Below are 22,456 nucleotides of genomic sequence, written 5' to 3'. Positions count from 1 at the left end.
GCTGCTACTATTATGCCTGTCCTGAACAGTGCCTCCACTCTCCCTTGTGCTAGAACTGTTTTAATACCAGAAGCATTGTTATGGGCTTAGATCTCAGAGCTACTGAACAATCTGAACTGGTGTCAATCTGGGGAAAAAGCATATTTATTATTCCATAATAGCTGGCATAAAATCGGGTTTGTGTTAATGATATCCCATGGTATACAACAGCAAAAATTAAAGTGTCTCAAAGTAAACTCGTTTCTGCCTATTCATAAAACTTGAGGCAGACAAAAGTGCATTTGGAAGGGTCTTGCATGAAATTTGCACTAACCCAGAGTAGTGGTTTCATAGGGAAACAGGAACAACACTGAACAGATGGTAACATTCTCATTCTCTGCCGTGGATGCATTTCTTCCCATTTCCAGATTTGTATGACACACTGTTCTTTAATGGTGTGAGTCATTATGAAATGTACCATAGTTTTAGAATTCCTGATTTATTTCAGAACAGGCCTGTGTTCCTCATCATATAGAATCAATGCAGTCAGATGATTGAGTGGGTTCAGCTTTACTCGTTCTATCTATAGAAATGACATAATGGGATATTATGTCTCCAGAGGCAAGAGGGCTGTGTTGGAAGCGCAAATAATTTAAACGCAGGACTTTTCTCCATGTCTTTCAAACAAAAGCCATCTATAGTCTTGGCTCTGCTGTCTAACTAAATTGGCCATGACGTTACACTGGGGACTGCTTACAGATCACCTGAACTGGTGAGTTTCAGCTTCGGTGGTATCGCTATCCCAGGCATGTATTTTCAGGTATTTCAAATGCATTAACATTTTAAAGTCTGGATGCTGTCATTGTTAATTTGTACCATGAAGGCGGTTATATAAAATAGCAAGTCTGAAGTCTGCTAGATTTTCTTTCCAAAGTTACAGCCTGTTCAAAAGGTGATCTGGTTATCTCCTTGATTAATAGATCTAAAACCCCATATTTCACTGCGGGTAGTCCTGAAGGACCCTCCAAAGCTTGCAAGTGTTATTTGTCTTTGCATTGCAAAGTTCCTGCGTTCGGTGTTTAAAAAGGGCCATGTACTCTGGCTTGTCACTCCACAGAGAATCCCTCTTTCAGTATGCTACAGTTATAGAATTGCCTAGACTAGGGCCTAGACCGTTCCTCAATTGCCCACTGACTTGGATTTCTTTGGATTTCAAACTAACTATTAAAAGTTTAGTTGAAGGCAAGGATTCTTTCCTTCCAGAGACCTTGTATTCAAATAACATTTGTACTCGGCATAATGATAGATGATCTCAGGATGAAGAGATGCTGAAGGAACTATGTGCTTATAGTCCCTTTGGAAAAACAGCTGAAAGAATCCAAAGAGAACATGGGAAGAGATCTGCTGGATTAGATCAGTGGTCCAAATCCAGAAACCCTGGAGGGCCAACAGACAGGGCAGAGAGGCCAAGGCTTACTTCTTAAATGGTCACCTAGCACTGGGTTTCAGAAGGTTGCTGAATGCCCTGAATACGGAGATTCCTCCAAGTGACTGTGGCATGAGTACGTATGAGTCATTATCATGTATGCAGGCATATGTAGGCTGAATCTAGGAGAATATACAGAATATAAAGGAGAAAAGCACAGGATTTCTAGTGGTGTCTGTCTTAGAAGTCTTATTGAGCCCCAACTAAGTGGACATAAAATTGTAGCATAAATGTATTGGAGTAAGTCTGCTGTTGCCCTGCAGGGCCTTTAATAAAATGTAACTGTGACTTGCTAACCTTTTCAATAATAGTTTTAGTCCATAGGATATGTAGTTCTAGAAATAAACGTGCTTTTGTGAGATGATGCATGAAGTTGCTGCTTTTTATGTAGTTAGGTTGTAACAGGGAAAGTTGTGTATGTGCATTTGATATAAATCTGTGGTACACCCATTTGATTTCCTGTTTGAAATGACTAATGTTCCTCTCTGAATATGTGTCACATATTTTACAGCTTTTAATTAGCCTTTAAAGTGGATCGTTTAACTGAAAATACACTGGGGGATTTTGATACAATCAAGGTCCCCAGTTCAATTTCTGGTATCTTGAGTTAAAGGCTTGTAGGTAGCAGAACTTGGAAAGACCTTTCTGGAGCTTTGGGAAGCTGCAGTTAGACAAAAGTGGACAAGATGGACCAACAGTTCAAGTAGACATAAAGTAGCTTCCAAAGTTTTACACGTTCAGATTCATGCTGCAAGAGCTGCACTTGGAGATCTGTCTTCTATTCAAGAATTAAAGGCATGCCAGCTTATCTTAGAAAATAGGCAGCACTTGAATGATAGGTCTACATCAATAGCTAGGAGGGCTACACAGAACCTCCATACTCAGCAACAGCACACTTCTGTATGCCAACTCTTGATTCCCCAACATGTGGCCTTTCTGGAGTCATCTTGCTTGTTGCTTCTGAAAACTGGACTCACTGGGTCCTTGGCCTGATCTAGCATTCTCATCAATTTGGGCTCCTTTCTGTAACTTCTTCCTTTGCCTTCCCATACACAGAATGAGTAACATTAAAGGACTCTTGAGTTGCAGTTCCACTCAAAAGCATGCATTCACATCCTATTCATGTGAAAACAGTTACGTGAGCATCCTTTTAAATCATGTCATTTATAGTAATGCACAGCCCTTCTATCATGCGCTACAGTTCTTTATCTAAGCAGAGGAAATCAGTATTGTTGCTACTTTACAGTGGGTCAAAGCCATGTACATACACTAAAGTCAGAATCTTCAGTTAGGTCTCCAAGGCCACTAGTGCTTGACTTGGTTTGTCCTAGAGTTCTGTAATAGTTAGAAAACTAATATTGTATCAAAGACATGGTGAACCACCAGACTTTGAAAGGTTAGGCTGGTGGTCTAGGACCTAGGGTCAGATCCCCCACTCTGTAATTGTTGGTGTGGGATAATTTTGTTACTTTCTTGCCACAAAACCTAAAAGAAGCCTTGTGGTATAATAGCTGGAGGCAAAATAACAATTTTGGAACAGTTGGCCAGGCCCCAGTGGATAACAGCACAGTAGACCAGAGCTCTGATCAAATGATGGAATTACTAATGCCAGACATAAATTAATGTAAGGTTAATTTAAATGGATGTATGGGAGAGAGACTTTTGACAGGCATGACTTCAGCCACGACAGAGCTGCAGTTACAAGAGTAATGGATCTGTTGATCCCTTTGCCTGTCACACAACAATTAAAGGCCTAGAAGCTCCCTTCTAGCTGAGCTTTGTTTAATCCTGTTACTAAGAGCAGAACCACAAGTGACAAAAGGCACAGATTGGACACTTGTCAGCTTCCCTCAAGTTTTGATGGGAAATGTAGGCATCCTAGTCTTGCAGCTTGGCTCTCTGACTGCTGTCCAATGGACTTTTCAACTGTCACTTGTCCAACATTCCGCCAAGCTGCCTACATTTCCCATCAAAACTTGAGGGAAGCTGACAAGTGTCCAATCTGTGCCTTTTGTCACTTGTGGTTCTGCTCTGAGTGAACAGTTTGTCACAGATAAAGCTGCATTTTCTCCTCCTCCCATCATCCCAGGTTTCAATGTTTGATACTCACTAGCAAAGTAGTACTATTTGGATTCTTAAGGAAACTAGCTCAGGTAAAAAGACTGTTGTAGGCATGGTTCTTACGCTGAGCAAGAAAGCAGTACGTAATGGTTTACACAGACTAAAAACAAAATCTTATACCTGCCATGCAAGAACTTCAGAGAGCCTGAATTAGATAATAGAAATTATTATTTGCAATACAACTAGCCACAACCCTGTAACAGAGAGAACTCATTCTTAGAGATGCCACCAAAACACTCAGACTCTGGGCAAGGAGTGGGAAAGCATTAGTGTCTGAAACTTTTCTCCAGCATGCCTCGTATACCTCAGACTAACTCCTCTGTCTTTGGGTAGCTGTTTTTCTGTATTGTAACAACCAAATCTCTCTTCCTTTCATGGTCTTATTCTCAACACCTCCAAAGTTGTTCTGGCAGCAGTGGAGGCATATACTGGTAACCTAAGAAATGTAGACCACTAGGAACCTGCCCTAGCTATGGAAACTCACAAGCCACAGCGTAGCCCAGACACGGAACAGAAACCCTCAGCTGAACCACTCACTAAGTTCAATGTGCAGAATTGTCAGGATTTCCTGCTTTTAGAGGGCCAGAAGGCAATCAGACGGAGATCTCTCATAGTCTATGTAAGAATATTCCTCACCACTACTAAACAAGCATGATACAGCCAACATATAGGCTGCTGCCAAAACACAGTGAGGCTATATCCTGGAGCTACTCCCCAGTACTCTCTGTTAAGAGTCCACATGCTTCCTAGGGAAGGAAACAGCAGCTGAACAAAGCCCAAAAAACAGACAAAACAGGAAAGAGGCTAAAGTTGAAGACCACAGCAAATGAGGGTGGCCTTCAGTCATCCCACTCATTATTAGGTACCCTACAACCTGTTCTCCTTCCTTCTCACAATGTCCTCTTCCTGTTTGTTCATCACCTCAGGTTTTTGCCACCAGGTGGCCCCAGTTTCTTCACATGAAGAGTCATTTCCTTCTCTCTGCACACTTCAAACAAACAAAACTGGCTTTTTAAACAGCAGCTTTTTAACGAACAAATAAGCAAGCAATAGACAACACTTTCCCTGGCATCATACAATCTGATGAGAAATGTACCTGTTTAATTTGACACTCCAGTGGCAACCCTAAAAGTGGGCAAGATCAGGAAGGAACGTACATTTTTTTTCAAAAATACAAACTGTTCATCATTTTTCCGTAGCATAATTTCTCCAGGATGTTCACATCTGTCCCACTTCAAGTTATTGAAAGGGTTGGAAAGTGCTGACTTGTTTCCATGATTCTCAACTATAGCCCAAATGATACATTCTTGGTGGATTCAGCAATTTACATGATGGTTGTGGGTTTTCCGGGCTGTATTGCCGTGGTCTTGGCATTGTAGTTCCTGACGTTTCACCAGCAGCTGTGGCTGGCATCTTCAGAGGTGTAGCCCAAAAGACAGAGATCTCTCAGTGTCACAGTGTGGAAAAGATGTTGGCAGGTCATTTATATCTACTCAGGAGGGGTGGGGTTGGGCTGAGTCATCCTGTAAGAGTTTCCCAGGGTGTGGAATGCTATTGGAGGAAGGCTTCACTGTATCCTGAGGAGGTTCTTTTGCATATGGATTGGTGCTTGATGTGCTAATCTTCTCTGCAGGGCTATTGTCGGGTATAGAGTGTTTTGTTAGCCTGGTGTTTTTCAGGACTGGAAACCATGCTCTATTCATTCTTAAAGAAGAGACTTTAAAACACCAGGCTAACAAAACACTCTATACCCGACAATAGCCCTGCAGAGAAAATTAGCACAACAAGCACCAATCCATATGCAAAAGAACCTCCTCAGGATACAGTGAAGCCTCCCTCCATTAGCATTCCACACCCTGGGAAACTCTTAAAGGATGACTCAGCCCAACCCTACCCCTCCTGAGTAGATATAAATGACCTGCCAACATCTTTTCCACACTGTGACACTGAGAGATCTCTGTCTTTTGGGCTACACCTCTGAAGATGCCAGCCACAGCTGCTGGTGAAACGTCAGGAACTACAATGCCAAGACCATGGCAATACAGCCCGGAAAACCCACAACAACCATTGTTCTCCGGCCGTGAAAGCCTTCGACAATACAATTTACATGATGTTTGGAAATACTACAACCAGTTGAATAGGGGTAGTTCCCAAGACTGGAAAGATTCATAGGTCAGTAAATCTGTAAATCTATCCTGTGACTGTCCTGTTACAAAGAGAAATCTCCCTCTCTTCATTTATTAGGTCTAGCACTATTGAGGGTCAGCAGGTTATTGTTTTTTTCCAGCTTGTTTGCTCTTGCTGTGCAGTGTTAGCAGCCTGGAGTCATAATCTTGGGAAACAGGGCAAGTTCTACTTAAATACCTTTACCTGCCATTCTCTTGTTGCCTTCTACTATGTGAATCTCTATTCCTCTCCTTTCTCAAGCTATTTCTACTCTTATTCAAATCCCAGTGGAGGGGAATGTCAGCAGTATCCTTATGTGCTGACATTACTCTCCATGCAACCAGAAGTGACATCAGTGTGTCTCGGGGGGACACCACAGATGCTCTTGTATTTAGTCAAAACTCTGCTAGAGTGTCCCCGGAATCCCCTGCAATGTGCTAATGTCACTTGTGGCCACACAAAAAGTGACATCAACATATAGGGATGCTGCTGACACCCCACCCCCCAATTTCCCACCTCCCCTCCCCTTGCTGGCCAGCTGAGCAGTGGCAGGAAGCATTCACTGGTAGCAGGGGATCCGCTGCTCTCAGCAGGGGAATGGCAAGTGTGGTTGTTATTGTTCCACCAATACAACAACAATAATAGCATCTAATACCCTTTTATAAATGCTGCTTTGCTACTGTAAACATTAAGCTTCATGTTATATGACAAATGATGTAATCTTTTTAAAAACTATGTCAGCAAAATCACTCCCCATATTCCCAATACTTCTCATCCAGCATGTCATGTAACCTATTCGGTCCCTGCTTTTGTGCTAGGTAAAGGTGCGAGGGTAAACAAACAGATTTCTTGCTGATTTATTTACAAATGCAAAAAGCATATCCTATATGAGTAAAGATATATGATCCCTTTATTTTGGCACTTTAACTCCCATCATCATCCTGAGGTTGGAAGCCAATTTTCAAACACCTAGCTTTATTTTCTGGTTAATTATGCCTGCCCCAGATGGATAGATGGATAAGCAGATGGACATGCGGATCCTTTTGTTGTTATAGTCTCATGGCAACAGCCAGCCAAGGAAATTGTTTTGAAATATTTGGTTCGGATCAGGGTCATATGGGGTGGAGGGGAGCAGATGGAATCTTTGTCTGAGGGCCCATGGTGGCTCTTGGCAACCTTGACTAGAGGCAGCAGCCCAGCTTGCATAGGGACTTCCTCTGATTCTGACATTTCAAAACCAAGCACCAGTCAGCACTCCTTTTATGAGCAAGCTCCCCTTTGTCCTGAACTGAGGGGGAGGGAAGAAGACATACCTGCATAGTACATACATACTGCTTTTGTGCCTGTGTGGATCAAGGCCAGATAACTGTTCTTGAGAAGCTTTATTTAAAATACAATATGATTTTAATTTTTAAATGTTTGGAATTTCAAATAAAAATCCATTCTAAATTCTCAAAGGCTTTTTTGTTGTTTAAACTGTTGCCTTAGAAAATCAGATTAAAATTTAATTTGCAATACTATTTATGCTGTAGAGCACAATCCACCCAGAATTCTTACTAGGAATTATAGACCTCTGATGACTGTCATAGTTGCCTTATGAGTAGAATTTGGGGGGGGGGGTCTTCCCAAGAAACCATCACAGGCTGAAGTTTGTACTGCCATTTAGATATTCAAGGAGTAGAAGTCCTGCTAGGAAAAAAAGGTGGCAGGATTTAAGTGCACAGGAGATGTTTTTTTAGCAGCCATCCAGCCCCAGTGTAGTTCACAATAATTACAAGTAGAAGACAGTTATTTTTATCTTGAGTTCTTGCAGCTGAAGTGAGAGTTAAGACTGATGCTTAGGCAGACAATAGCAGTTTATTCACATGGCTTTCTTGTATACTGGTGAATGGACACAGGAGGTCCTTCCCTTCCTTGGGGCTGGATTTGAGTGTTCTCCCCAGACCACACTGCTTTCTTGGAGCACCTTGATATTCCATATGCAGCTTGGATTTTGGTTCTCATGTAGCCTAAGTGGGTAGGCTCATTATACTCCCAAGATGTTTTCTTTTTCTGCTGAGATCTCTTTACAACGGGCCTAATGTTACAAGTCAGAAGTTCCCCTTTTCCAGGTGTGTGCTAGGAATTGGAACTGCAGGTTTACAGTCTGAAATGAAGCCTTTATTGAAACTTGGCAAGCAGGCTGGTTTGCCAAGGTGCTGATGGAGAAACAGGTGAACATAAAAGAGTAGCACAGCTGCAAAGGAAGGCAAGTGTAGAAGATGGAACAGAAGGAACTGATCAAGAGTGACTGTCAGACTGTGGCTTACTAAAAGTTGCAATCCAGCCTATCTCTTGCAATTAGACATGAGTCCATTGGTTTCAAAAGATTTTACTGAATATAAACAACCATTATAGTCCACTGACCAAGATGCAATATCTTGGCTGGTACACGGGTATTGTTACGAATGGCAAGCAAAAGTTAAGGTACAGAATAGCAAAGCCCAGCAAGTCCCATCCTCCCCCCATAGTTCTCAAAACAAACGGCTTGAGGCTGAGAGAGTGAAACTTTCCCAAGGCTGGAAAGGCTGTAGTCATAACATTCCTCTTCTTTGAGATAACTGTTACTGGGCTGCTTGTCACCTGCAAGAGAAGAGCTTAAAACACTGACAGGATTAAAATGGAGTCTGTTTGGTTAAATCATACAAAGAACATAGTCAGACCTGACAGTGACATGTAGGGAAATACAACTTCTACAATTATCTTTGATAAGAGAGTCATTCCACAGCTGTACTCCTTCCTTCTTTGCAAACATTAGGATTGTTGTTATTTTTTTACTAGCCCAGCTCCTTTGCCTTTAACAGCAGCCTGACATGTAGAAATTAAACACCTTTCCCAGTCCTAGGAAAAGCCTTGTCTGGATAATTATTGTGTCATACTGCTTTTAAAGGCCTAGATCAGGGTCAGTGCAAAAGAAGCCATAAGACCGGACAACTGTTAGTAGTGAAGACAGCTTAAAAAATGTGAGATTTAAGGAAATATAAAGGGGATTCCCTGTTTGTGCCTTGCAATAATCCCATGAGGTAGCTGAAGGTGATGGGAGTCTGCCGTTTGATCCAAATACTATTCTAAACTATGGTTTGGCCCTGCGAGAACAAGCCTTATGCTTACACAAACCTTCCTCTTCTTGTTTCCTTGTACAGTGAAGCCCTCTCCACACTGTACACACATTGAAATCAATGTGCATAGAGGGGGGGCAGGCCTGAGTGTGCTGGCTCTGCCCACAAGTGATCACTAGCTCATGAGCACAGTGCCTACAAATGTTGGCTTGATCATTGTGATCAGGAACAGTTTTCTAATGTTCTTGATCCAGAGAAAAGGCGACGCATCTAGCTTCTGCACTCATGAGCCAGCAATCATGCATCAGCAGGCCCAACATACTCATGCTCACATCCTTTCTACGCACACTGACTTCAACACACAAGAGTGTTGGTAGAGTGCCCATGCAGCAATCAGGACACTGAACTGATTAAGAGTAACAAAAGTTTTATTAATAGATATTAACCAGATAGGAAAGAGAAGAAATTAATTTAGGTGTCTTGCTAGTTGAGAGAGTTCTAGAAGAAAAGCCTAAGATCAGAACTCTGCAACAAAAGTTCCTTTCGAAACTAGGTGCTTCCCCTATAGTCCTGCCTGGCTAAAGCTTGCTGCCCCCTGCAGGATCTTTTTCTCTTCTTCTTTGTACACAAGACATTGCTTACTCCAACCAGATGAGAACTTCACTTACTTCCATGATTCAGACTATGATTGACTACCATATACCAATTTATATATACTTAGAGGCATACAGTTCCATCCTGTGACATCACTGGATCCTGCTCATGACATCATCAGGGTTCACCCAATTTCTCTCTGGGTTTGAGATTATGGAGATCTCGAAACCTTACGCCTCCCTTCTCTGAGGACTATTATATCTAAATAATTTTAGGCTGTGTGTGTTGTGCTGTTTTTATGCCCTGGCCTGTTTGAAATGGCCTGTTTTTTAATGGCTCAGCCTGTTTCTAAATATCTGAATACCTTTTCAAGATGTTTAGAAAGCCAACTTTCTATAATTTTGGTGTTTTCTATATTTAAGGTGTTTTAGACAATTAAATAGGGATCTGGACTGGAGTTAGAAGGCGTTTCCTTTTTGTTAGACTCATTAGCATGTGCTTTTTAGTCCTGTTCTCAAAAAATTAACAGTGATGTTTCTCTGTTTCAAATATTCCCATAAATTAGACTGTACTTATAACTCATGGATAACCTGAAGAATAGCTAAAAGTGACATCTACAATAAATAAATCTATAATAAAGTGACTAAGTGCCAAAAGGTCATTCAAATATTTGTTTCATGGTAAATGAATTATAGTTGGCATTAATAAATTATAGCTGCTTGAATTTTATAAAGCTGCCTAGAGAAATAGTGTGCTAATATGAAAAGTTAACAGACATTAAAGCTGACAATATTGTTATCAAGCAGTGGATCACTTAAATATACACAATCATAATTCAATTCTTGTGCAAAAGGCCAGCTAACAAAAAATGCTGGTTGCTCAGAGTATTTGAGATTGAAATTTGCAATCAAAAACATTTCCCACAAAAAAGAAATGTTGATTAGAATGACAAGGTTCCTATTGGGAGACAAGAGGTTAAGAATGTTGTGTACTTTACAGAAGTTATTTTATGAGGTTAGAAATTCTTATTGGATTTAGTTGAAAGAGTTCATATGCAAAAAAGTGAGTGATGATTGATTGAAGGCATATATGGATCAATTAGTCATTGAAAACAATTGTTAGAGTGTCCGAATTCTTTGTAATAAAGGCAAAAAAATTAAATTTATTTTTAAAACGTCACAGGTATCTGATGAAGGGAATTTGTCTCTTGAAAGCTTATACCCTAGAAATCTTGTTGGTCTTTAAGGTGCTACTGGACTTGGCTCTTTCTCTTCTACTGTAGAGCAGTCCAATACGGTAATCTACCTGAAAGGCATTAAGTAATTAATCAGTAGGTAGCAAGATTGGAGAAGGGTGCATAAGTGACAATACCTATAAATATTAGTAAATAAAGATGCTTATAATAGTCATAGAACAGAAAAAAGACACCAACATTTTAAATCTGGAGCAGCAATAGCCATGAATAAGAACGGATAACAAAGCTTTTTGAGAAGATGTCAGGGTGTGGGTGGGAGGATGGGAATAAAGAGACATTTCTTGATTCACATATGGACTTGCTCCAACTCCAAGAATGGCTAAAGGTTGTACTCAGCCATGGTCCTTTGCTGCTCACCTGCAGTGTTCACCAAGTCATATCCTTTGGCCACCTACCCCCGTGATCTAGGGAAGGAATGGAAACAATCTCCCCTCAAATGGAGGCACCTGAGAAAGTCATCCATCTCCCTCTCTGCTCCTGTTATGTCTCTCTGTGTGTGTGTGTGTAAATAAGAAGCTTCAGAGCTTCATCCAGTATGGCTAGGTGTGTGTGTATGAATGTGAAACATACTATAATTTCTCTTTTAAAAATATAACCTGTGGGACAATGTTCAACTCCCCCTCCCCCAATTTATGCCTCATTTATCCTGCTGCTTTTCCTGGTGTTGTCACTAACTTCAGCAGTTTGTAGAACTTTTGGGATGTAAGCTACTGAGTAAAACGATACAACTACTTAATTTGCAGAACCCTTTCCCCACAATCACCTAAGATACCATCTGCCAAACCAAATTTTGCCAGAGGACAATACTTTCAAACCCCTGGAAATTAGATGAGAGCTGCACTATGAATGAACCATGAATAAGGCCCTCACTTCATGGGCCATCACGCTTTTTCAGACTCTTGACCTTTGGTTTGGGAAGGAGAGAAGTTCTGGGGGTGAGGTATACCATATCCAGATTATATTTCCCTCTCTTACAATAAATACAGTTGTTTTGCTTTAACCAAGGTACAAGTAGAAAAGAAGGGGGCTTTAAGAAAGGAGATCCTAGACATTTAACTTCTCCTTGGTCCCAACACCTCGGTTACATGTTCAATTCCTTCCTGTTCATCTTTTACAATTGAAAAAACCTTTCTATATATATATCTACTACATTTTTCTCTTAAAAATAGTGCTTTATCCTTTGGCGATTGTAAATATAGAAGCACCAAGGACAATTGTGAAGTTCAAAAACCTTAAAAGCATTTCACAATGAAAAGAGCTTTGATGTATATGACATCAAATTCTACTGCAGATCTGTAATTGGGAATAATAGGTGCTATACATGACTAGGAAGAAAGCGAACCCTAACTGATGTTTCGTATAGGAATCATGCAAGGCCACTAGAGGTCACATTACATACATCTATAGTACACAGGGAGTAATGTGGGTGCAGGAATCAAAGATGTGCAATTTTCCCATGTTCTTGGGGTTGCCGACCTCCATGTGGTGGCTAGAGGTCTCCTAGAATTAGGGTTGCCAGCTCCAAGTTGGGAAATTCCTAGAGATCTGGGGGATGAAACAGAAAATGGGGTTTGGGGAGGGAAAGGACCTTGGCATGGCATAATTTCATAGAGTCTACCCCCCAAAGTAGCCATTTTCTCCAGGTGAACTGATCTCTGTGGCCTGGAGACTAGTTGTAATTCTGGGAGATCCCCAGCCACTACCTGGAGGCTGGCAACCCTACCTGGAATTGCAACTGATCTCCAGGCCATAGCAATCAGCTCCCCTGGAGAAAATGGCTGTTTTGGAGAGTGAACTCTTTATACCCCACTGAGGTCTCCTCTCTCCAAACCCCACTATCTCCAGGTTCCCCCCCCCCGCTCCCAATCACCAGGAATTTCCCAACTTGTACTATCTATCTGTGCTGTATGCTATGACAATTTACCCCATTTGTTCAATTTATCCTATCTAACCAACATACATAATGGGATTCATACGCACTCTACCTTGTTGGTAGGACTACAACTTTCTTTGTAAGAAGAACTGGTAAAGTTTGGCCCTCAAAAGTTTGGTTACTACAATCAAACTCTCCACTTCCTCCACCTTGTCATATCTATGTCATGATTTACATGAGAGGTTATCTCAAAAATCAGATTCTTCAGTTGTTCCTTGAAGCAGCTGGAAAGCAAGACTGACACAAATATAAATGAAGCGTGTATGTATGTATGTGTGTGTATACACACACAAAGAGAGACAACATAAGTTGGGGTCCCTGTTCTTTTTGAACACGTGGGCACCTTTGGAATTTTGTGAAAGGGGTAATTAGTGTGGGAAGTGAATGAAATGGACTGGAATATTTTCATATGCCTTTGCTGTGACTCTCACTGAGAAAGACAGGAAGTTAGCACTGAGGTGAATTAATCAGGCAGGGAGGCTATGCCACTTGCGTGATGCCAGTGACAGTGAATGTACCTGAATGCCAGCAACCTGTAGTTTAATAGAAGACTACCCACATATACACATTGGATTAGCCTGAAGAGTAGTACAATAGACATATAACATTATAACATATAACAGCTCTGAGAACCAAAGAAAGTTGCTTTTAGAGGCAAGAGAATACTAGCTGAACTTTGATCTAAAGCAAGGCAGAGAAGAAACAATTATAATTGGAATGGAAGTAAAAGGGGGGGAGGGTTAACCAGAATGGCAGGCCATAAACAACACAGCTGAATGAAAAAAACTTGCTTCAATTCCTGATATCAGAACTCCTCGAGGTCTCCCATGACATTCATACGTCAGAGAGGGGGTACAGGAGTAGCTTCAAACCATCTCAGAAAATAGAGAAATTGCTCACACAGCAATATATGGCTACGTACAAAGGAAAGATTGTTTGTTTAATGATTATGAAGTACAGTGTATCAGAAAACATGACAGTCAAGGTGCCCTTGGCAAGGGATACATTTCCAAGGGGGCAGGAACTGGCAACTTTAAGGTTGGGCAAGTGACAGGGGAAGAATGAGATGTTCTTTGAAATTATAAACAATATTTCTGAAACAAAGACAGCAATACAAGAAGACAAATTGCCAAGGGTCAGTGAATTCCAAAGTTTTGGCACCACAATTGAGAAGGCCCTTTCTCACGCTATCAGCCTCATATGGTGGGGGTACCCAAAACAGGAACTCCAAAGCTGACAAAAGTGAACAGGTAAAAATAAAATATGGGGAGTCCTTTGACTCAATTCTCATTAAATTACTACATGTCACCTCTGGAATTCCAAACTGTGTAGCAGGGGTGGCCCTTCAAGACAAACTGGGACAATTATCTCTTGAAGCTTGAGCTTGTGTGAAGGCTTTTTCTCTTAAAGTTAAAATTTTATACTCTGACATCCAAGAGGGCTACCTTGGCTGGATCTAGGGATCCCAGGTCCCCTGGTGGGGGCAGGGAATCCCCCATATCCATCCTCCACCACCTGCCACCACTTAACCGGCTGGTGGTGGTACAGAGGCCTGGGAATGGGCCTCACAGGCACACTCCCGGGGCTGTGTAATGATGTCACTTCCCAGGAATAACACTGTTGCACCACCTCAAGAGCGTTCCTACACTTTGCAGTGGGCCTATTTGGGTCCCAAATGGGCCCAAATTGGCCTGGTGCAAAGCATACATACGCCCCTGTGCCTGCGTGATAATGTCATTTCTTGGAAGTGGTGTCATTGTGCAAGTGTGGGCACATATATGAGGAAGACTCCCAGGATGGCATGAAGATGAGTGCTGGGTCCCTCCCCCCCACCCACAGGGAGGGTAAGGGGACTTGGCAACCCTAGCTTGATCAGAGAGGCCTCTTATGTTTCCCATTGAGATAAATTTGTAGAGTAACCACTTCAGCTATTCAGTCTTCCCTTGGACTTCCTCCATTTAGTCACCAGACAGGAAGCTTTGAGCATGATTAAGAAATGTTTATTTAGGTATGACTACAATAGCACAATTTGTGGAGCATGATGTGTTTGCTCTACTGAATTTATTGGCATTCTTCCATCTGGCCAGCTTCCTGACTATTGTTCATATTTAACTGTTTCTCAGTACCTAGCCAAAATGCCTTACTGTCTAGAGTTTTGCAAGGGAGGTATCATAGGATACCATACTTTGTGATGTAGGTAGTTTGGACACTATATCATGTGATTTTGGGATGCAGATATTTTTCTGAGGCTAGAAATCTTTTAATTTTTCCTTTGCTTCAAAACACAGATCATATGGAGACATTACCTCTTTTATTAGAAGATGATAGTAGATCTATTACTCTTTCAGCTGCAAAATCTTATGTGCTTGTGATTGATTCTTGCAATCATTTAAATATGGTCTAGTTGTCTACATTTTTGTAGTCTGCTTTAAACTAATAAGAAGCAGTATGAGGCAGAGAGATGGGTAGGTTCATATGGGAGAAGGCCTTAAGGTACACTGGCCCAAAGCTGACTAGGGCTTTAAAGGTTAATACCAACACCTTGAATTGGGACCAGAAGCAAACTGGGAACCTGTGCAGGTAGAACAAGGCCGAATCCACATTACTCCTTTTTTAATGCATTTTTCCCACCTTTTCTCTGCATTCTCGAGTGCTGGTCACATTACCTGATAAATCACACGCATCTCTTCCGCATTCCTCTCGGATCTTCAGTCACTGTTTTCTTGCAGGAATTTCACGGTGGACGTGAACGCCTACAAGCGCAATTTACGCACCTTGTTTTAAAACCACCCCCATTCAAGAATTTCTGGCCGTTCCCTGCGTTCCCATTGGCCGATTCTATTATCAAGTGCTCTGTTAATGCCTGTTTTTCATTTTTCTTTCATTGTCTGGGAATTATAACTCAGATGTCTTCGAAATCATTTCTGGTTGAGTGTAAAACTTTTTTTGGCAATGTAGCCTAATACCGGCCTCGCGCAACTCCCTGTTTTTTTTCTATTTTCTATTTTTCTCTAGATCAATGTAATAGCGAAATTACAGCGTATATTCCTGCGCAATAAAGATCACATAGCAGCACAGCTATCAGGCTTCCCGGCTTTCCCCACGTATACTCAGTCCCCTATGACACTTCACATTAGCTCGGATATTGCCTGGGATGATGTTCTAACATTTGGCACGTCTTTTTAAAAAGATTAATTTATTCTTATCAAAGCATCGCTTTTACGCAGTACTGATGAATAAAAAAAATATTTTTTTTATTTATTTCTTGCAAGATTCTTCCTATCGATATAGCAAAATTAAATATCCTAAATTATTGACGGTGCTTGAGTTGATTGGTGGTTGCAACAACAATGGGGTAACACACGTCTGGGAATATTGGATCTCCGCCAATGCCCCAACGAAATAAGGCATTGGTTTCTATTTAGCATAATATCGTTATGCCAAAGATTCGATCAAAAAAAATTGCAGCTTAAATGAGCCTCCACCAGCTCGATGAACGTGCTGTTGGACATTCGGAAGCGGCGCATCCAGCGACGGTCATCCCAGTGCACCATCACAATGTTTTCCCACCAGTACGTGCTGCGTGGGTACACCCAGTGCTGCCTCGGCTCCTCCGTCTCAGCAAGCAGGAACCACTGCAGAAACCGCTGGTGCTGCTGTCTTCTTGAATGTGCCCAGGCAACGGTGGTTCCAGAACTCTGGAAAAAAATCCTGGCGGCGGCCCGCCGCCTTTGAACAGAGTACCGCTGGTAGGCCAGCAGCATCTGCGTCTGCCACTCCATTAAGATCCACATAACATGAGCAATGATAGCAATTATGGGATCCATGACCATCACACAAAGCACCGACACCAACCAAACCGACCATCCACTAACACCCAAAGAGTTTTTTCTTAAACCCTTCCCTTTTTATTGATTTTTTAAGTCCCCCACCCGAAAATGAGCACCAATTGCTTTCCAAGTGTTCATGTGATATATCGCTTTGATGATGTTTCCTTATATGGTAAAATCGAAATAACGGAAAAGTGTGTTCAAAAAATAAAAAATGGGCGGGAAAATGAGGTCCCGCCCACAAAAGCGGTTTTTCCAGTGGCTGTGTGACCGGAGGAATGCGCGAGAAAGACGCATTGGAAGCATGAATGTGAACGGAGAGAAGAAATTTGTGGATTGGAGACAAACGGAAGATTTCCATTAAAAATGCAGGTAATAGGTGAATGTGGATTCGACCCAAGACTGGAGTGACATGAACCCTCCAAGGAGCATGCATTTATATATATATATTGTATTTGGGGCTTTTGAGTGAAATGCTTATTGTTATTGGGTAGTTTTCTGCTGTGGAGTTGCCAGATCGGACTCAAAATTTGTTAGTTTCTTTTAGTTCTCATGAATTTTGTGGCAGTTCTTTTCAATGGGGAAGGGAATGGGGCAGCTGGTTTTGCATTCAATGGCACTAAAATCACACAGAATACAGTGCTCTCTCTGAGCCATCAATTCACCAAGTTTCTTGCACACAAAAAGGGGTCAATGTAATCAGACCCCAAAGCAGATGAGTGTTGGCGCATGCTCATCGTTTCACTCACTCCCATGGCAGGAAACTGCAAGCAATCTGTTAGAAGCGGGCTGCTGCCCAAGCAGAAAAGCAGGGCACCATCAGCTAGTGCTAGTCAGCTACCTTTGGAAAAGAAATCCTGCTATGTTTACTTTTCTCTTCTTGTACTGTGAAAGTGGCAATAATCAATTAGTAGTGTTTTGTTGTTGAGGTCCCTTTAAGAGGTCAGAAAAAAGTTCCTGTGTGTGCTTCTTGCATGTGATGAGGCACAATATCCAATTACATTTGACGCTCAACGTTCTGCATCAAATGGGGAGCATCCAATTTCTCAATCTCGCCAATCATCACTCAGTCATAGACTAGCAAGCATGTCTGGCTCCCCCCCAAAACAACCCCTCCGACACACCTCCATGTCCTTTCCACCTTTTTGGTGTGTGCGTGAACTTCACAGTAACCTTCAGTTTCATGGCAGGGTATGATGATTCTTTTGGGAAAGGTGCGAACAGTGAGGGATGCTGGAATGGAGAGGTATATACCCAGAGAGCCCTAATTTAAATTTGGGCATACCACTGAGGAGTCCTCTATGTCTTCCCCCTCCCCCTCCCTCTCCCTCTCATGCAAATAACCCATGCACAACCTGTTTTTCCAATATCAAATGACTCGCTCTATTTCTGTTTGTTTGATTTGGAAAAATGTACAGGCAATAGGCTGAATACTAATACGCTACTACTTAGTGCTGAATGTACAAGTTTGGTGTATGTATAGAATGGGTTAACCTTTGGGGGACTTTGGCTATTAGCCAGTGATCTCAGTGTACAGTGTATATATAGAAAACAAGGTTTTAGTTGCGGTAGGACAATAAGGATGAGAGGGTGGACAGCCAAGTCTCTTCTCCGGGAACTAGGACAGGACCTTGTAGGACTTGATGGGTCAGGAGAAGTTCACAGCTGTGAGTGTGGGACCCAAAGGACACCAGATGCTCACACAAAAATGACAGTAAATAATTTTGCAGCAGTACTTTTTACTTTTCCCTCTCCCAGCAGATATTTCCCACAGTTAAAATTCCTCTGAGGAGCTGAGCCCTTCAAACTAGGTCTTCACAAATCTGTATGTTATGGATTCCACCTTTATTTTATGTGGCTCTACAACAGTGCAAATTGTTCATGAAATAATCTTCCCACGTTTTACAAATACACTTTGGTCTTCTGTGAGCAGCCATAGTGAATTCATCCTCTTTGAAACTGTAATCAGCAATAGCACACTTAAATGAAATCTCCTTGGAGGCTTATCTCAGATTTTTAAAAAAATATTTTGATGCCTTCAGGAAGCTCAGAATGGCATAGGTGGCTGTCCTTATCCAATTTATCCTCGCAAAAACCTGGTGAGGGAGATTTGGTTGCAAGAATAAGTGCCTGTCCCAAGGTTGCCCAGTGAGTTTCATGAATAAGTCTGATTCTTTTACTTCACGTATACCTTTTTTTCTCCACAATAGGGGCCCAAAGTGGCTCACAACATTCTTCTCTACCCAATTTTATCCTCAAAACAACCATGTGAGGTAGGCAGGCTGAAAGTGTGTGTGACTGGCCTAAGGTCACCAAGCAAATTTCCATGACAGAAGTGGGATTTGAACCTGTGTCTCTTAGATCCTACTCCAGCAGTATAACCATGATACAATGCTAGCAATTGCCTTTTCTTTTTAATGATACAAGCAGCTACTGAGGTTTTTCTTCAATCTGTACATGTCCTGAAACCACTTAGCAAAGTTACCATTGACATATAGCAAGAGTTAAATTTTCCCTACAGTTTCTTCTAGAATCTGTTCAATTTATCATGAAAACAGGTAACAACAACAACAACAACATTCGATTTATATACCGCCCTTCAGGACAACTTAGAGCGGTTTACAACGTATGTTATTATTATCCCCACAAGGTAGATGTAGTAAAATAAGTGAATTAATCTTCTTAAGAAGAAAGATTACATTAGAAATACTAGTGATTAAGGTAATTGAAAGAGCTCTGTTGAGTAAAAAATAAAGTTCTAGATCAATTGCAAATTCATACTGTAAAACATTAATTTCCATCCTGTCTTTACTCAAACTTTGACTTTCAAACAGTACATGGCAGACTGATGGCTATTTCTGAGCCACCTTTATCAAGTCTACAGGGTTGTAGCAACAGCTAGACCATGATTTCCCCTAGCAGGATGTAAGCTTTTTACCCAAGGATGGAATGAACAGGGCTATTTCAATGTGTTTTGACACTCCGAGCAAGGAACAATATTGCTCTCCTTTAGCTCATAAAAAGTACAAAATTGGATGACAGCCAGCACACATCCTCCTTATCTATGTCCCATCTCTCTTTCAGTATTACATTGCAAGCCATGCATATAAAAGGGGGTCCCCTGAACTTTTTCAAAATTCCTTCATTTGTGAGAACTTAAGCCCCATTTTGATTGCCTTGGTAACCCACATAGCTTCAGCATAGAGGTCAGTTCCTTTGCGCTAATACTGGGCATTAGGTAAGCTGCTTAATGTCAGAATGAGGGGATTGACTTATATCCCCTTTTCCCTCAAAAGGGCAAGCCCCCTTGCCCTTTTACAATTACATGGCAAACCCCCAAACAGATACTTCATCTCTTCTGAGGTGAACTTGCTCAAAATTTCCCCATTGTTGGGTGGCAGACCCCAACTGACTTTAACAAGTTCAGCAATGGAAACCCCTCCTTTCTCCTCCTTGATAACATCAGGCAGCCAGAACAGCCCCTTTGCACCACTAGCCAGGCTGTGCTCAATTAGGATGGCACTTGCCTATCTTTGCTCTGGCCTGGTGCCACACATTTGAGCCACAGCACAACCAAGCTGGACTCACGACGACTGGGCAGACTACAGGAACAACTCCCGAGGAAAGAAGAAACCGAGCAATTATATGGTGGGAGCTAGGGTTGCCAGGCATCCAGTATTCACTCAGAAAGTCTTGTATTCTCTTGGACTGTCCAGGAGAAATAGGATCAAAATACCAGACACTTGGCCAGGGTGAGAGAAGGCAGCACAGCGACCTGGGCTGGGCTCGCCTGATGCTCTGCCTCTCAGGGAAGCCAGCCTGAGCGATAGAAAGAGGTGCCGCTGTGGCCTGGGCTGGGCCCTGCTCTACTGCTCTACTCATTGAGGTCAGCCCTATGAATGCTGCCCAGGTGTGTGGGGTGTGTGGGGTGGCAGATGATGTCACTTCCAGAAGTGGCATCATCACACTGGGTCCAGGGTTTTTTTCTATTCCATATGGCAATGCTAGTGGGAGCAGGGCTGTAAGAAGCTGTGGTACTGGCCTCTGAAGAGGAAGCCCTGCAGACAGGCAGTAGAGAAAGACATCTGGCATAATGCCAGATGGATGATAGTGGGAGAAACCTGCCTAGGACAATGAGAACTTTCCTCCAATCCCCAGTAATTCCAGTCACATGGGTTGGGTGGAAATGGCCCTCTAGTTATTTAAAGAGAGCCTGGAAGAAGGCTGTGGATGTTGTTGTAACTGATCATGTTCAAAGCACTGGAGAGCAGAGGTCAATGGGGAACACGAGGCTCCTGGTGAGGCAACCCCCTCCTGTTGTCTCATTGAGGGATAGCGGTAGGAACAGTAATAGCAGAGGGACAAGCAGTGGACTAGGGGCAGGAGAAGCTCCACCCCCATCTTGTGAGGGTTTGGAGAGATTAATTTCTAGAGAGTTTGGACATAGCTCGCTGCTTGCTCTTGAAAGATAGATGACTAGCAGATGAGAAGGAAGAATGCCAGTTCTCATCTGAAGGGTGAAGGCAGAGTGGGACAGAGAAAAATAATATGGTGCAGGGAGCCTGCGGGTGGGTATTTAACCCCCTTTCCTCAGATCTGATGTGGTCTGTCCATGCTTGCCCCTATCATGATCCAACCTTAGGGTTGCCAAGTCCCTATACACTCCCTACAAGGGAGAGGAGTTGGCATTTACCTGGAGTAAAAATCTATTGTGCATGCAAAGTGCATGTGTGCTCCCACCACTGATGCAATGGCATCATCATCACACCAGCAGTGTGACAACATCACATCAGAAGCAGGCTTGCTCTTGCGCTTTGCATGGGGCCAATACAGCCCACTGGGGATCAAATTGGTCCCTGCAAAGCACAGGAGCACGCCTTCCGTCAGGTGCAATAACGTCACTTGAGGAAGTGACATTGTTGTGCCTGCTGGGAGCAAGATCACTGCATGCTTGCCCAGGAGTTTCCTTGCCTCCTGGGCTTATTCCCTGTGCCTCTTCCCCACTCTCCATCCAGGGCAGAGACTGGGAGCACGGAATCCCCTGCTCCCCTGCAGGATTGGCATCCCTATCCCGTCTTCTCTGGGAGAGGGTTCCTGATGCTTGCACCTCAGTTCTGTACCATTAGTGCAACAGTGCAATAGTGCCCCCTTCTTATGGCACCCCAAACAACTGCATGGATGACTTGGTGGGAGAAACAGCTCTGTAGAAAGCAGTTTACGAGTTTTTCATTAGTATCTCTTATCTCTGAGGCTGGACTCCTTTGAGTATGGACCTCACATGACCCATTTACTGCTACTGAGGGCCTTACAGTGCGATCCTATGCAGAGTTACTCCGTTCTAAGCCCATTGATTTCAATAGGCTTAGACCGGAGTAACTCTGCATAGGATTGTACTGTAAGTCTCACAAAATAACATCTGGTTCTCTCTGTTTGACTTAATTCCTAGTTCCCAGCACTTATTACTTTTTAATGCACTCCATCCTGGAAGCAGTTGCAGAAGGCTATTGCAGTATTCAAAATGGTGGAAACCACTCAAGGCTGCTGCACAACGGACAGTGAATGACTGGCCCATAATTTACTATGTTAAAGTTGGCAATCTTAAGATCATATCAAAGCATTTAATATTCTTAAGAACATATATAACTGGAATGCTGTTACATTTCTGAAAGCTTGATGGACAAATAGCCCTTTCTTCTTTTATAACCTTTCCGGTTTCCTTTGCCTTTGCTGCCTAATTTACTAATATTTATCTAGCATTTCATCTGCATGCCAGTTGCTAGAAACTGCTTCTCATCAGCTAAATTTATGCTTATAAAGTGGCTATTGATGGCATAAAAATGCTACTCTGAAAGGTAGCAGCCCTAATAGTAAATACCACTGTTGGTCTTCCCAGTTTTAAGGTACAATGTTACTCTAAAAAGAGACAGGAGTAATATTGATGGTGGAAAAAAATATCCTGTGGAGACATAATAGTAAAGTACTGATCTCACAAAA

This window comes from Eublepharis macularius, chromosome 2 (assembly GCF_028583425.1).
Source record: "Eublepharis macularius isolate TG4126 chromosome 2, MPM_Emac_v1.0, whole genome shotgun sequence".
NCBI lineage: Eukaryota > Metazoa > Chordata > Lepidosauria > Squamata > Eublepharidae > Eublepharis > Eublepharis macularius.
Note: the sequence above shows the minus strand (reverse complement) of the source record.